Below are 13,691 nucleotides of genomic sequence, written 5' to 3' on the forward strand. Positions count from 1 at the left end.
TGTTTTTTTTTCCCTTTAAGGAGATCATATTAATGATGGCTATATTATTTTACTCTGTGGCATGTGTGTGTGTGTGTGTGTGTGTGTAATGTGGAGCATTTGTGGGATTATAGTCACCCAACTTAGCAGCAAGTGCCATTGCCCACAGACTCTTCTTCCTAGCCCTCTGGCCTATGTCCTCTTTTGGTTTTTTGGAGACAGGGTTTCTCTGTGTAGCCCTGGGTGTCCTGGAACTCTGTAGACCAGGCTGGTCTCGAACTCAGATATCTGCCTGCCTCTGCCTCCCAAGTGCTGGGATTACAGGCGTGCGCCACCACCGCCCGTCATATGTCCTCTTTTTAAGACTGAATTATTTTACTTCACTTAGAGCCTTGAAGGATTATCCTTTTCTTGCTTCAGGCATATCCAGGAGTGGAAGCCTTGGGTCACATGGTAAATGTGTTTGACTTTCAGAGAAAATGCCAAAATATTGTTCCAAGTGCTTATGAAATTTTGCTTCTTAACTAGCTCTATATGAGCGTTCTGTGTCTTCTACATCTTTGGCAGCTCTTGTTAGTATCAATAATGTTTATTTTTGTTTTCCTAATAAAAATCATGAGATAGATCATTATCTCATGATTTCAATTTTCTTTTCTTAATGGCTAATAATATTAAATAGCATATCATATACTTATTGGCCAGCATTATTGATCCTCCTTGGTAAAGTAGGTACTCAAATCTTACATTTTTATAAATCTCTACTTTCTATAATTTTACTTTTCATTAACAGGAAATTATCAGAAAAGTTAGGTACTGTCTCAGTGGTTACTTGGCCATTTTTACAGCTGTATAACAATGCCATGGTATGGCTCTGCTCTTTTTCCATGTAACCAAACTTCTATTTTAGTTACTCCCATCTTTTGTTATTACATATAATGCTACAGTGAACAACCATATTATGAGTGTGTATATGTCCAGGTTTGTGTGTTTTGGTTACTTATCTGTAGCTGTGACAAAACACTATAATCAATGAAACTTATAAAAACATGTTTAGTTGCCTTAAAGTTTCAGAAAGTTAGAGTCCATGATGGTGGAACAAAGGCGTGGTGGCAGCAACAGCTGAGAGCTCCCATCTCAATCTAAAAGTAGGAGGGAGAGGGGAGGAAGAGAGGGAGAGAGAGAGAGAGAGAGAGAGAGAGAGAGAGAGAGAGAGAATGAGAGAGAGAGAGACAGACACAGAGAGAGACAGAAAGAGTCAGAGAGAGAGAGAGAGAGAGAGAGAGAATGAGAGAGAGAGAGACAGACACAGAGAGAGACAGAAAGAGTCAGATGAACAAGGAATTGAGAGTGTTTTGAAATCTTGAAGCCTATCTCTTGTGACACACCTCCTCCAAGGCCATACAACCTCCTAATCCTTCCCAATCAGTTTCACAAAGTGGGGACCAAGCATTTAAAAACATGAGTCTATGCGGACCATTCTCCTTTAAACCACAACTGTGTATATGTCTATCTTTTAGGCATATGAGAGTATTTTTTTAGCATGAATGTATGACTTAATTTCTTCTACCACATTAATATAAAATATCTTAATTTTTAACTTTACAGTGTGAATACGTTTTATTGTTACTTTTCTTTTTTTCTTCTTTTATTTTTTGAGATAGCATCTCACTGTGGCTCTCTGGTTGACCTGAAACTTGCTATGTAGACCAGGTTGGCCTTGAACTCACAGATATCTGCCCTTGGGTACTAGAATTAAAGGTGTACAGCACCTCTGGCATCTGTTATTTCAAATTTCAGTTTTAGTTAGTGGATATGAACATAGTTTCTTGTATTTGCTAAACAGTTTACCTTCTTTTCCTGAAAGCTTTCTGTTCACATGATGTTCTTGTTTGAGCCATTCAAGTGTCACTAATTTTTTTTGTCTAATATTTTTCCTCTCTTGCTTTCTTTTCCCCTCCATCTCTCCCTCCCTCCCTCTCTCCCTCCCTCCCTCTCTCCCTCCCTCCCTCCCTCCCTCCCCCCCCCCTTCACTCTCCTTCTTGTTTGAGATAGAACCTCTCTTTTAAGCCCAGAGAGGCCTGGAACTTACTATGTAACCCAGGCTAACATCTAACTTGTGTCAGTTGTTTTGCCACACCCTCCCCAGTGTTTATTATAGCTATGAACCACTGTGTCCAGCTGGTTTCTCTTTCGAAACATTTTATTTTGAAGATTGGCCCTAAATTTATGATGCAGCTAAGAATAACCTTGAATTAGTGATCTTTGTACTTTTGTATCTGGAGTCCTAGGGGCTATAAGAGTGTGCCATCGTGCCCAACTCAATGTGTTGTGGATAGCCCTGATGCTAATTCCACTCCTCAGAGGGGCTGTAGATGAGGAGTTGCCTTGTGAACATTCTCCCTACCTTAACTTTTCAAATAAAGGCTTGAGCCAATGATTGAGCAGGAGGAAGTGGGAGGAGCTGAGAGTTTAGGGGAGGAGCCACAGGGGATCAACAGAACAGGGAGGAGCTATGATCAATTGGATAGAGAGGCTGCAGAGAGAGAAGCTGGTGGCCTGGCAAGTTATATGGGATAATATAGATGGAAATAGTGCCGTGTAGTGGGAGATCTGCCCAATCTAGGCTTACAGTTTGTTTTGTTAACTAAGTTGAGATGTGTTTTACCGGGAAATTGGGTTGGAAACAAAGTAACAACATCAAGGTTTGTTTGTTTTTGTTTGTTTGTTTTTGTTTTTTATCTGCAAGAACTTTTTATTAGTTTTTTCTATTGACATCTGTTTCTTGTTGGACTTATAAGGACCAAGGCCTATGAGTATGCTGCTAACTAACCTTGACAACATAATTAGGCCCTATTTTAAAAGAAACTGTGTATGTATCATTATTATTATATGATTATTTATGCTATAATCCTATAAGTGCCATAGCTCTTACAAGAATTCTTTCATATCCGTGTGTCTATGTAAAGGATCAGATTTTATAGAAAAATATATTTGAGCATGCATTATGTGACAGATACTATTTCTGGAGAGAACTGAACAAATGTCTATTTAGCCCAGATAGGGGGCCCATGATAGATACCACAAAAGTCTAACTTGGTGAACTGATGAGTTTTATTGGTTTACAGCAATATAGGTGAGGGGTTATTTAGAGGAGTAAAAATGACTCAGTGACAACTGTGTCAGTAAAGCCCACCCCAGCATGGGTCATGGCTTAGGAAAGCTGGAGCTTGCTATACAACTTGTAGGCAACTCAACAGATTGGGAGTGGACTGTAATCCCAGCACTTGGGACATTAAGCCAGGAGGATCACCAGTTCAATCAGTGTCAGGGAGTCAGCTACATAGGAAGACCCTACATCAAATGCCAACAACAGCAAAATAAACACAAAATAAAGTACATCAAGGATAGAGGAATGGCATAGTGGTTATAAGTACTTGCTGTTCTTTAAGAAGATCTGGTTTCAGTTCTCAGAGCCAACATGGTTACTTACAACCATCTGTAACTCCAGTTTCATGGAATCTGATGTCCTCTTCTGGCCTCTGTTGGCACCAACATACATGCAGGCTAAAGACCCATGCACATGGCCTGGAGAGATGGCCCAGTGGTTAAGAGCACCGACTGCTCTTCTAGAGGTTCTGAGTTCAAGTCCCAGCAACCACATGGTGGCTCACAACCATCTGTAATGGGATCTGATGCCACCTTTTGGTGTGTCTAAGGACAGCTACAGTGTTCTCATATACATAAAATAAATACATCTTTTTTAAAAGACCCATACATGTTAAAAATGATATACCCCATCACTTTTTTTTAGGAATGATAGGAAAGGGTTCCAAAGATGTGTGGTGGTTTGAATAGGTTTGGCCCCCATAGAGTCATGTGTTTGAGTGCTTGGCCCACAGGGAGTGGCAATATTAGGAAATATAGCCCTGTTGGAATAACTGGGGCTTTGTTGAAGGAATTATGTCACTGTGGGGATGGGTTTTGAGGCCTCATATGCTCAGGCAACACACCCAGTGTGATCTCCTTCTGCTACCTGTGGATCCAGATGTAGAACTCTTGACTCCTCTAGCACCACTTCTTCTTGCATGCCTCCATGCTTCCTGCCATGATGATAATGGACTTTCTGAAGCTGTAAGCCAGCCCCAATTAAATGTTTGCCTTTGTAAGAGTTGCCTTGGTTATGGTGCCTCTTCAGAGCGATAAAACCCTAAGACAACATGACAAAGTTGGATTGAACATAGCAGTATAAAAAAGGTTTTTAGGTGTGTGATGCATGTCTGTAATCCCAGTACTCCAGAACAGAGATGGGGGGATTGCCAGAAAATTAAGACTAGCCTGGTAGCCTATGTAGATAGTAAGTTAGAGGTCCGCTAAGTTTCACTAATGAGATCCTATGTAAAATAGCCAATCTCCCCTCCTCCCAAAAGGAAAGAAAGTACAAAGAAAGATAACAAAACCATACGTTCAAAAGCAAGATGTGTAGCTGCACACTGGCAATCCTAACACTTCAGAAGCTGAGGTAGGAAGATGAAGAGTTCAAGACCCTGGACTACAGAAGTAGTTCAAGCTATAGAAGAAGACCTTGTCTCAAAAATCAAAATGAAATTAAAAGCAAGGATGCCAAGAAATCTGAGTACCTTAGGAGATAGCCTGTGAATTTAGAGTTCATAAAAGAGGAGGTATTTGTGCCTTCATAGTTGTGGGTTTTCTTATTAGCATAGTTCTTAAAAGGCAAATGTAATGTACACATATCTACAAACATAGTATGTTAGTTATAGCAGTACCTGGCTTTAGTAACTGGCCATTGGGCTATCACTAAACTGAGACCTCAATATATACCCTCTGGGGTGTGTGTGTGTGTATATATATGTGTGTGTGTGTGTATGTGTATATATGTATATGTCTATATATATATATATATATATATAGTTTGAAATATATATATTTGCTTATGGCAAGTCCTTTCATGTGTTCATTTGGTGGCAGTACATAATCACGATAAGGCATTGTTCATTATTGCTATTTTGTGGACTAGAAAACTAAAGCCAACTGTGCTTTTTGAAATTGCCTATGGTCGTGCACTATGTTTTTAAATAAGTATTCCTCCTCCACTTTTCAGTAGATTCTTAGAAGCGTTACTGTTTGCAGTTCATTCAGATCTGTCCACAAAGTAAAGAGTTATGAGACACATGCAAGACTTAGCCCACTTACCATATATTCCGCAGTGATGCGTTTTTCTGGCTTGGCTTTCAAGGTGTTCTTTCCTTATTCCACATAGGATTTCCTAGTAAAGAAACCATTAATAGAAGAAAAAGCCAGAAAGCCATTGAAACATGGTGGTGAAATGATGCAGAAAATACCATATTTTTTACTGGGCATGATAGCATGTACTAAAAAGTAAGTTCCATAGAACTTAAAAGTTAGTAAAAATGGTTCTTGTTTTCCAGATGGCTATGTTGGAATTGATTTATGAAGAATGAATAAATCAGTTATGCATGGCAAAGCTAAACACATCCAATATAGTCTATAAATTAGAAAAAAATAACACTCAGGGTAAGGGAAATAGAAAGGGAGTTTGAGTTACAGGAAAACATTTGGAGCTGTTCCTGTCCATCTGTTCTCCCTTGCTTGGGCAAGACCAGCAGTACATTCATTTATCCATCCATCCATCCGTCCATCCATCCATCCATCCATCAGTATGTATGGAGCACTCATCCATACAAGCAATCTCATAATGCTACCGAATACAGAAATGGAACCTGCCTTTTTGAGGTCCAAGCCTCCCAGGGTGAGGTGTGTGGGTGGATGATGCCACTGAGAGCAGCAGGGGGCACAGCAGGTATAAGGAAGGTTACCTAGCTAAAAGTCTAGATGGCATAACATTGTGTACACTTGGGGATCTTATCTTGTAGCCAAAGCCACCAACAAATGACTTAAAAGCAGAGGAGTGATATGATCAGATTGGAGTCATGGAAAATTGACAGTGCAGAGGGCAAATTGAGGGCAACTCTGGCGATGGTGAAATTTTTACTTCTTAAGTTCTAGGCAAAAGATCAGAAGGCCTGAATGAAGGCAACAAAAACCAAGAGAACAAGAGAGTGGGTTCCAGAGAAATTGTAGGAGGGACATTAAAAGGGACGAAGGAACTGCGCTGAAATAGAAGAAAATCAGGGGCACCTTCAAAGCCTATGTTGGTTACAGAGTTCACCCTTACCAGCCACTGAGTCTCAGTGTAACTTCCCACTGTGTCAGAACAGAGAATGAACATCGGTGATAGAACAAAAATTTTCACAGGACTTGAACTCCACCAAGGAAACTACAAAAACAGTTCTCTTTGTTTTTCCAAACTGGAAAGAACTCATGGTTTCCCTTCAAGGAGAAATGCAACCAACCTTGGAGTCTAGCTCCCGATGAAACCCACCTTTCAGAGTCCTGGCCTGGAATCTAAGCACTCAGGGCAGACAAGAATAGTGGGTTCTAGGCTAGCCTGTGCTTCATGGGAAGACTGTCTAAAAAGCAACCATCAGTCAGGCTTCTTCCCAAGCTATGTGACCTGGGCAAATGTGTAGAACTCTCTTAAACAGATATTCTGGGAAAATGGGTAGTTAGGGTTGAGTCAATAGGAACATGGGGACACAAACCACATGGGCTTTAAACAATAAATCTTTTTGCCTTTGTTGCTGTTTTTGGTTTGGCAGTTGTGATACAGGGTCTGACTCTGAAGCCAAGGTCTGGCTGGTACTTACTGGGTGGCATAGGCTGCCCTCAAACCCTGTGCATCCCTTTGCCTAAGTTGCAGGTTATAGGTCTAAGCTCCTAGACCAGGCTTTATAATGCATATGATGAAATCCACAGGCTTAAAGCTGCTTTTACTTCATAGGAAAATGGGGAGATTTCAGACTCCATATCCATTAGTATTTCACCTTTCTCTTTATGTTTATTAAAGTTTATATTAAATTCAGATTTAGTTAGTGTTTACCTCACATCTCAGCTACATTATCACTTTCACAGAGACATTGTTTTGTCACCTTAGGCCCCACTTAATTGTGACACATCCTTGGGTTTTTCCTGTTTTCAGTGACCTTAAAAGTTTTGAGCAGTAGTCAGGTATTTTATAAAATGCCCCTCCTTTTGAAACTTACTTGATTTTTTTCCCCGATTAGGCTGCAGTTGGGGCTTTGGGAGATGAAGATCACTGAGATCAAGCGACCCATTAACATGACATACTGTTGGTGATGGTAACTTTGATCACCTGACAGATTGAGTTTTCCTTCCTTTCTACACTGTACTCCTCAGAAAGGAGTGGGAAGCCCTTACCAAAGGGCAGAGGAATTATGTCCCCCACCTCCTTGAGCCTGTGTGTGGGAGCTTCTTCTTCTCTCTCCCGGTTATTTATTCCAACATTTGTATTGTTCTGCGCTTCAGGTTCTACTCTATTCCTACTTTCATTTGTTGCTTAAGTTGTTCCAGTTTTGTCCTTGAGTTGACAGTGCTTCCCCTCTCACTGTGGGTTTGTTTTTCTGGACTCCCTTACTTACTTTGTTGCTCTCGTACCAAGGCAGGAAAGGTTCGTTAGCCATCTCTCGAGGGGCTCTGCTTTCCTTTCATTCTAGCACTGAGTTCCAAATGAAGATAGGGAACTGGCTATGCCCATTTCCACAAAGGCATTGCTGTTTGTTTGAGGTAGGATTTTATGGAGACTGGCCTCAAACTCACTATGTAGGTGTGGGTGAGCTTGAACAGGAGATCATACTGATCAATGTCTCTACTTTTAAAAAATCTATTAGCATGCAATTCATTTTAGCTATTCCACTTTGTTTGCCTATAATCTTGTCCTCTGACACTGAGAAACCTGCTTTGCATTATCTGTCCTCTATTAATTACCTCTTCTTTTCTAGGATACATGTATAGTGGTTTTAGAGTTGCTAACAAGTACCCACCATGAGAGACAAGTTTACAGGCAGCAGGATTTTTTTGTCTTTGAGTTTCTATTCATTTCCACTATGGCTATGTCAGAGCCTTCCTCCCTTATCCCCCTCACTGATGCTTGTAATACAGATAGATTGTTTTGTTTCTTACCACATTCCAGCTTGGGGTCCTCAAACATTTAGATGATTCTTTAAAATGGCATACATTAAATTACACACGTAATTCTTTGTGCTGAAGGTCTGTGAGCAGAACAGAGGCACATTGATATGCATTCACTATTATGCTAGCATGAAGAGTAGTTTCACTCTCCTAATTAACTTCTTGTGCTTTACCTGTGCTGCCCCTTACAACCAAGCCTCTAGGAAGTACAGCTGTTTATTAGCTTCATAAATTTGTTGTTGTTCTTTTAATGTCATATGATTGGAATCATATATACCATGTTACCTTTTCTGACTGGCCTCTTCAATTTACCAATACACATTTAAGATTCACCATGTGCTGCTGCATTTGACATCCTAACCCTCAAGAGGGTTAACTCATGAGAATTAAGGCCAGCCTGGGCTACGTAACAAGATCCTGTATTCAAAAAAAAAAAAAAAAAGGCAGAAGGATTCATCAGAAGTTGTGAGATATCTCGGTGGATAAGGGTGTATGTTCCCAAGCTGGAAGCCTTGAGTTCCATCTCCAGGTCACATGTAGGAGAGAGAAAACTGACTCTCACAGGTTTTCCTCAGACATTCACATGTGTACACAAATGTACATACGCACACAATAAAGAAACGTTTTTTTTAAAGATTCCTTAAAGTCTTTATGTGGGTTGATAGCTCATGTCTTTCTTTTAATGGATGACAGGCCATTGCCTAGATATATCACTTCTTTAAAATCCATTCACTTACTGAGAAATATCTTGACTGCTTCTAGGTCTTTATTTTTGCAGTTGTGAAAAAAGTGCTGTAACTATCGGAGCGCAGTTTCTTTTTTCTTTTGGGGGGAGGAGGAAGGGGAAAGGGAAGGGTTTTTTTTCAGTCACACTTCCCGTATCACAGTTTATCATCAAAAACAGCTAGGACAGGAACTCGAATAGGGAAGGAATCTGGAGGAAGGAGCTGGTGCAGACTCCATTGAGCACAGGCTTACTCAGCTTGCTCAGTCTGCTTTCTTATAATGAGCCCAGGACTGGTGTCCCAGGGGTGGCACCACCCACAACGGGCTGGATCTTCCTCCCCCTATGTATCACTAATAACTAATTAAGAAAATGCCATACAGGCCCGCTTACAGTTCCGTCATTTTAAAAAGTAATACAATAAAATATAATGAGATAAAACAAAAGCTAACACATTAAAATTGGACAAAACAAACAAAAAATAAAAAGAACCCAAAGGGAAGGCATAAGAAATCATGGCCTACTCATTCACACACTCAGCAATCCCATAAAAACACTATACTGGAAGCCACAATGTATACACAAGGGATCTGGTACAGACCCTGGGAAAGCTACTTAGTCTCTGTGAGTTGGTATGGGCTTTGACCATGTTGCTTTATAGGGTTTGGTTCTCCTGGGGTTCTCCATCCCCTCTGGCTCTTACACTCTTTCTACTTCCTCTTCTGTGGGTTCTCTGAGCTCTGAGGAGGAAGGATTTGATGGAGACATCTCATTTAGGTTTAGTGTTCCAAGGTCTCTCACTCTCTGCTTAATATCTGGCTGTGGGTCTCTGTATTTGTTCCCATCTGCTGTAGAAGGAAGCTTCTCTGATGATGGACGGAAAGGGCACTGATCTATGAGTATAGCAGAATGTCATTGCTCCGGGCTGGTGAGATGGTTCAGCCCTTAAGAGCACTTCGGAAGGTCCTGAGTTCAAGTACAAGCAACCACATGGTGGCTCACAACCATCTGTAATGAGATCTGACTCCCTCTTCTGGAGTATCTGAAGACAGCTACAGTGTACTTACATATAATAACAAATAAATGTTTAAGGAACAAAAAAGTAGTCATTGTTACATCATATTTATTTAATCAGTAGTATTTGATTTTACCCTACATCTCTGGGCTATCTAGTCTCAGGTCCTTGATCACCCAAGTAATGTCAGTATGGCTTGTATCTTGTAGGGCAGGTCTTATGTCAAATCATATTTTGATTGATTACCAAAGTATGACCTAATGATTATATTTCCTCCGTCTCTGTTATGTCCCCCTTTTCATTTCTAACTTTGTTAATTTGGATCTTCTCTCTCTGCCTTTTAGTTCATTTTGATAAGGGGTTGTCAACTTTATTTTCTCAAATAAACAACTCTCTGTTTCATTTTTTTCTTTGTATTTTGTTTGTTCATTTTTATTGATCTTAGCCCTGAGTTTGATTATTTTATGCAGTTTACTCATTTTTGCTGTACTTACTTCTTTTGGTTCTAGAGCTTTCAAGTGTGCTGTTTATTTGCTAGTAGGAGATGTCTCCATTTTTTTACAGGCACTTAGTCCTGTGAACTTTCTTCTTAACACTGCTTTCACTGTGTCCCATAAGTTTGGGTATGTCGACTATTCCTTTTCATTCAATTCCAGAAAGTCTCTTTTCATTTCTGTTATGACTTATTTTTCATTCAGTAGAAAATTACTCAGTTTTCATGGGTTTATAAGCCTTTCAGTTTTAATCCATGGTGCTGAAATAGGATGCAGGGTATTATTTCTTTTTTTTATTAGGTAAAATATTTACATTTCAAATGTTTCCCCTTTCCTGGTTCTCCTCTCCCCTCAAAATCCCATAAGCCATCTCCTCTTCCCCAATCAACCCTTCCTTGCTTCCCTGTCCTGATATTCCTCTACACTATGGCATCAAGTCTTTCCAGGACCAAGGGCATCTCCTCCCTTTGGTGTCCAACAAGACCATCCTCTGCTACTGATATGTCTGGAGCCATGGGTAACACTGTGTGTACTTTTATCATCAGAGTATTACTTCAATTTTCTTGTATCCATTGAGACTTGCTTTGTGCCTCAGCATGTGGTCAGTTTGGGATACATTTTCAAAAGGTGATGAAATTAAGATATACTCTTTGGAGTTTGGGTGAACTATTCTGTAAATATCTGTTAGACCCATTTGGTTTAACACATCATTTATCTCCAGCAATCATCTGTTTAGGTTTTGTCGGGATGACCTGCTATTGGCGAGAGTGGGATATTAAAGTCTTGCACCTTCAGTATTTGAAGGCCAATATGTGATTTAAGCTGAAAAAGTGTTCTTTCAGGAACCTGGGTACCCTTTCATTTGTGGCATAGATGTGAAGAACTGCAATATCCTCTTTGCAGATTTTTCTATTGATAGGAATTAGTGTCCTTTGCTATGTCTTCTGATTAGTTTGGGGTTGAAGTTTATTTTGCCGGATATTAAAATGGCTACACCAGCTTGCTTCTTAGGTCCCTTTGCTTAGACTATCTTTTTTTTTTTCATTATTTTTAACCCTAAGGTGATGTCTATCCTTGATGTTATGGTGTGATTTTAGTCTTTGTCTTTTTTTGGCTGAATTGGGAACACTGATATTGAGAGAAATAAATAACCAATAATCATTTATGCCTGTTACTTTTTGTTGGTCTGTCTGTCTCTCCTCTCCCTCTCCCTCTCCCTCTCCCTCTCCCTCTCCCTCTCCCTCTCCCTCTCCCTCTCCCTCTCCCTCTCCCTCTCCCTCTCCCTCTCCCTCTCCCTCTCCCTCTCCCTCTCCCTCTCCCTCTCCCCCTCCCCCTCCCCCTCTCCCCCTCCCCCTCTCCCTCTCCCTCTCCCTCTCCCTTTTCCCTGTGTATTTCCTTTCTTTTGACATTGCTAGCCTGGGATTATTTATTCCTTCTTTTTTTGGATGTTGTTAACTTCTTTACGTTGGAGCTTACCTTCTATCACCTTCTGAGGTGCTCGATAAGTATTATTGATAGACATTGCTTAAATTCGGTTTTATCACTATATATCTTGTTTCTTCCATATATAGTTATTGAAACTTTGCTGGGTATAGAAGTCTGGGTTGGCATTTGTGGTCTCTGACCATCTCAAGCACAGGCCCTTCTGGCCTTTAAAGTCTCCATTGAGATGTCAGATATAATTCTGATAGGTCTGCCTTCATATCTTTATATGTTACTTTTCTCTTGCAGCCTTTAATACTCTTTATTTGTCCTGCACATTTAGTGTTTGAATTATTATGTGCCAAGGAGACTTTCTTTTCTGGGTTTGACTATTTGGTGTTCTATATGCTCCTTTGATATGCATCTCCTTCTTTATGTTAGGGAGGTGTGTATGTGTGTTGAAAATATTTTCTTTGACCTAGGATTTTTCTTCCTGTATTCCTATTTTTTTTTACAGAAACAATACTTTATTTTTAATATTTCACATTACTAATTGAAACCAGTCTATAATCAAGTTTAAGAGAAAAGAGGGAAAATAAAGTCAAGGTGATTGTATCTCCTGGGGCTGCTCCACCTTGAGCCCTATCTTCCTCAGCACACCAATATATTATATGTTGTGATAACCCAGTCCTTCCATGTCACCCCCATTTCCAGGGCACATTAGTGGAAAGACATTCTCCATTGTGTGTATAAATCTAAAATGAACAGTAGAAATTCTCCTGAACTTTCCAGAGCAAACCCGAGGGGCACAGGTGTGTGAACGCACTTAGTTCTCTCACACCTTTATTTTTGTGTGCAGACAAATCTGCTTCCAATTTGAATCCCATGCAGGAAGTGGCTTGTAATGCCAAAGGGAATTTAGATACCTTTTTCCAACTTGTCCCACAACCACACCATTTATTTCTCCCTATTTACCAAGCCTCCTGAGATAAATATAATGGTGTGTGTGTGTGTGTGTGTGTGTGTGTGTGCGCGCGTGTGTGTGAGAGAGAGAGGGGGGGGGAGGGTTCATATGAAGTGATATGAAGTGTGTCTATATCTTGTAGAATTGGCTGAAAAAACAACTTTCTCAGTTGTATATCACTGATTGAATCTCCCCAAAGTAAGGAAACAGGTATGGCGTAGTGATACCCTATTTTACAAAATGAAAAAGCAAACATGTGAACTCATCTCATATTGTAAATATGTAAAACTTGGCAGAAAACTTGGGGAACTTGGCAGGTTAGGGAACACTAGAGTTACATTTCCTACTTGCTCATAAAAGCTCAACTTTTTCTATTTGGGTCTTGAATGGCTTAGAGGGTCCACTTAAATTATAGGTGATTTTCTTCCTCCAATTTATACTGATTTTAACATAAATTTCATGCACAAAATTTTTCCCACAACATAAAATTCATCATTACAACCCACAACACAGAAACTGTAAACAAAATAAACCATCTATCTAAATCCTTAAAAATCCTTTAATTAATTAATTAATTAATTAATAATCCTTAAATCTAAATTCTTAAAATCCTTAGCATGTAGATGATCTGTTGGTGCTGTGAACACTGGACAACTAATATTGCTAGAGGAGGAGAGGTTGTTTCTTCCAGGGATCACCCTGTATCGGGTCTCAAGTACAGAGTGGCCTTATAACCATACACATACACAAACCACAGAAAACAGACTCATGGGGTCTGCTTATATCTTTTTGTGCATACATACATATATGGAACAAATTTAACTGAAGATAAAGACCTTCACCGAGTCTCCTGTATTTATCCATACAGTTAAGATAACAATAGTTAAGTTACCTTACAGTTAAGGTAACTATAACTCTAGTTAAGTTACCTCAGGAGTTGTCCCAGAGCGAGTTAGATAGAGATGGATGGAGTACTTAGAGGATTTCATTACTTATTCCTTATTC

General features: G+C 39.9%; 1 protein-coding gene across 3 annotated transcripts in view; it reads left to right on the plus strand.

The window, feature by feature from the left end:
• The window catches only part of Clcn5 (chloride voltage-gated channel 5), a 167,740-nt gene that overhangs the window by 104,959 nt on the left and 49,090 nt on the right, over positions 1–13,691 (plus strand). The gene's annotated exons all lie outside the window — the stretch shown is intronic.

The sequence above is a fragment of the Apodemus sylvaticus genome, chromosome X (genome assembly GCF_947179515.1).
Source record: "Apodemus sylvaticus chromosome X, mApoSyl1.1, whole genome shotgun sequence".
Taxonomy (NCBI): Eukaryota; Metazoa; Chordata; class Mammalia; order Rodentia; family Muridae; genus Apodemus; species Apodemus sylvaticus.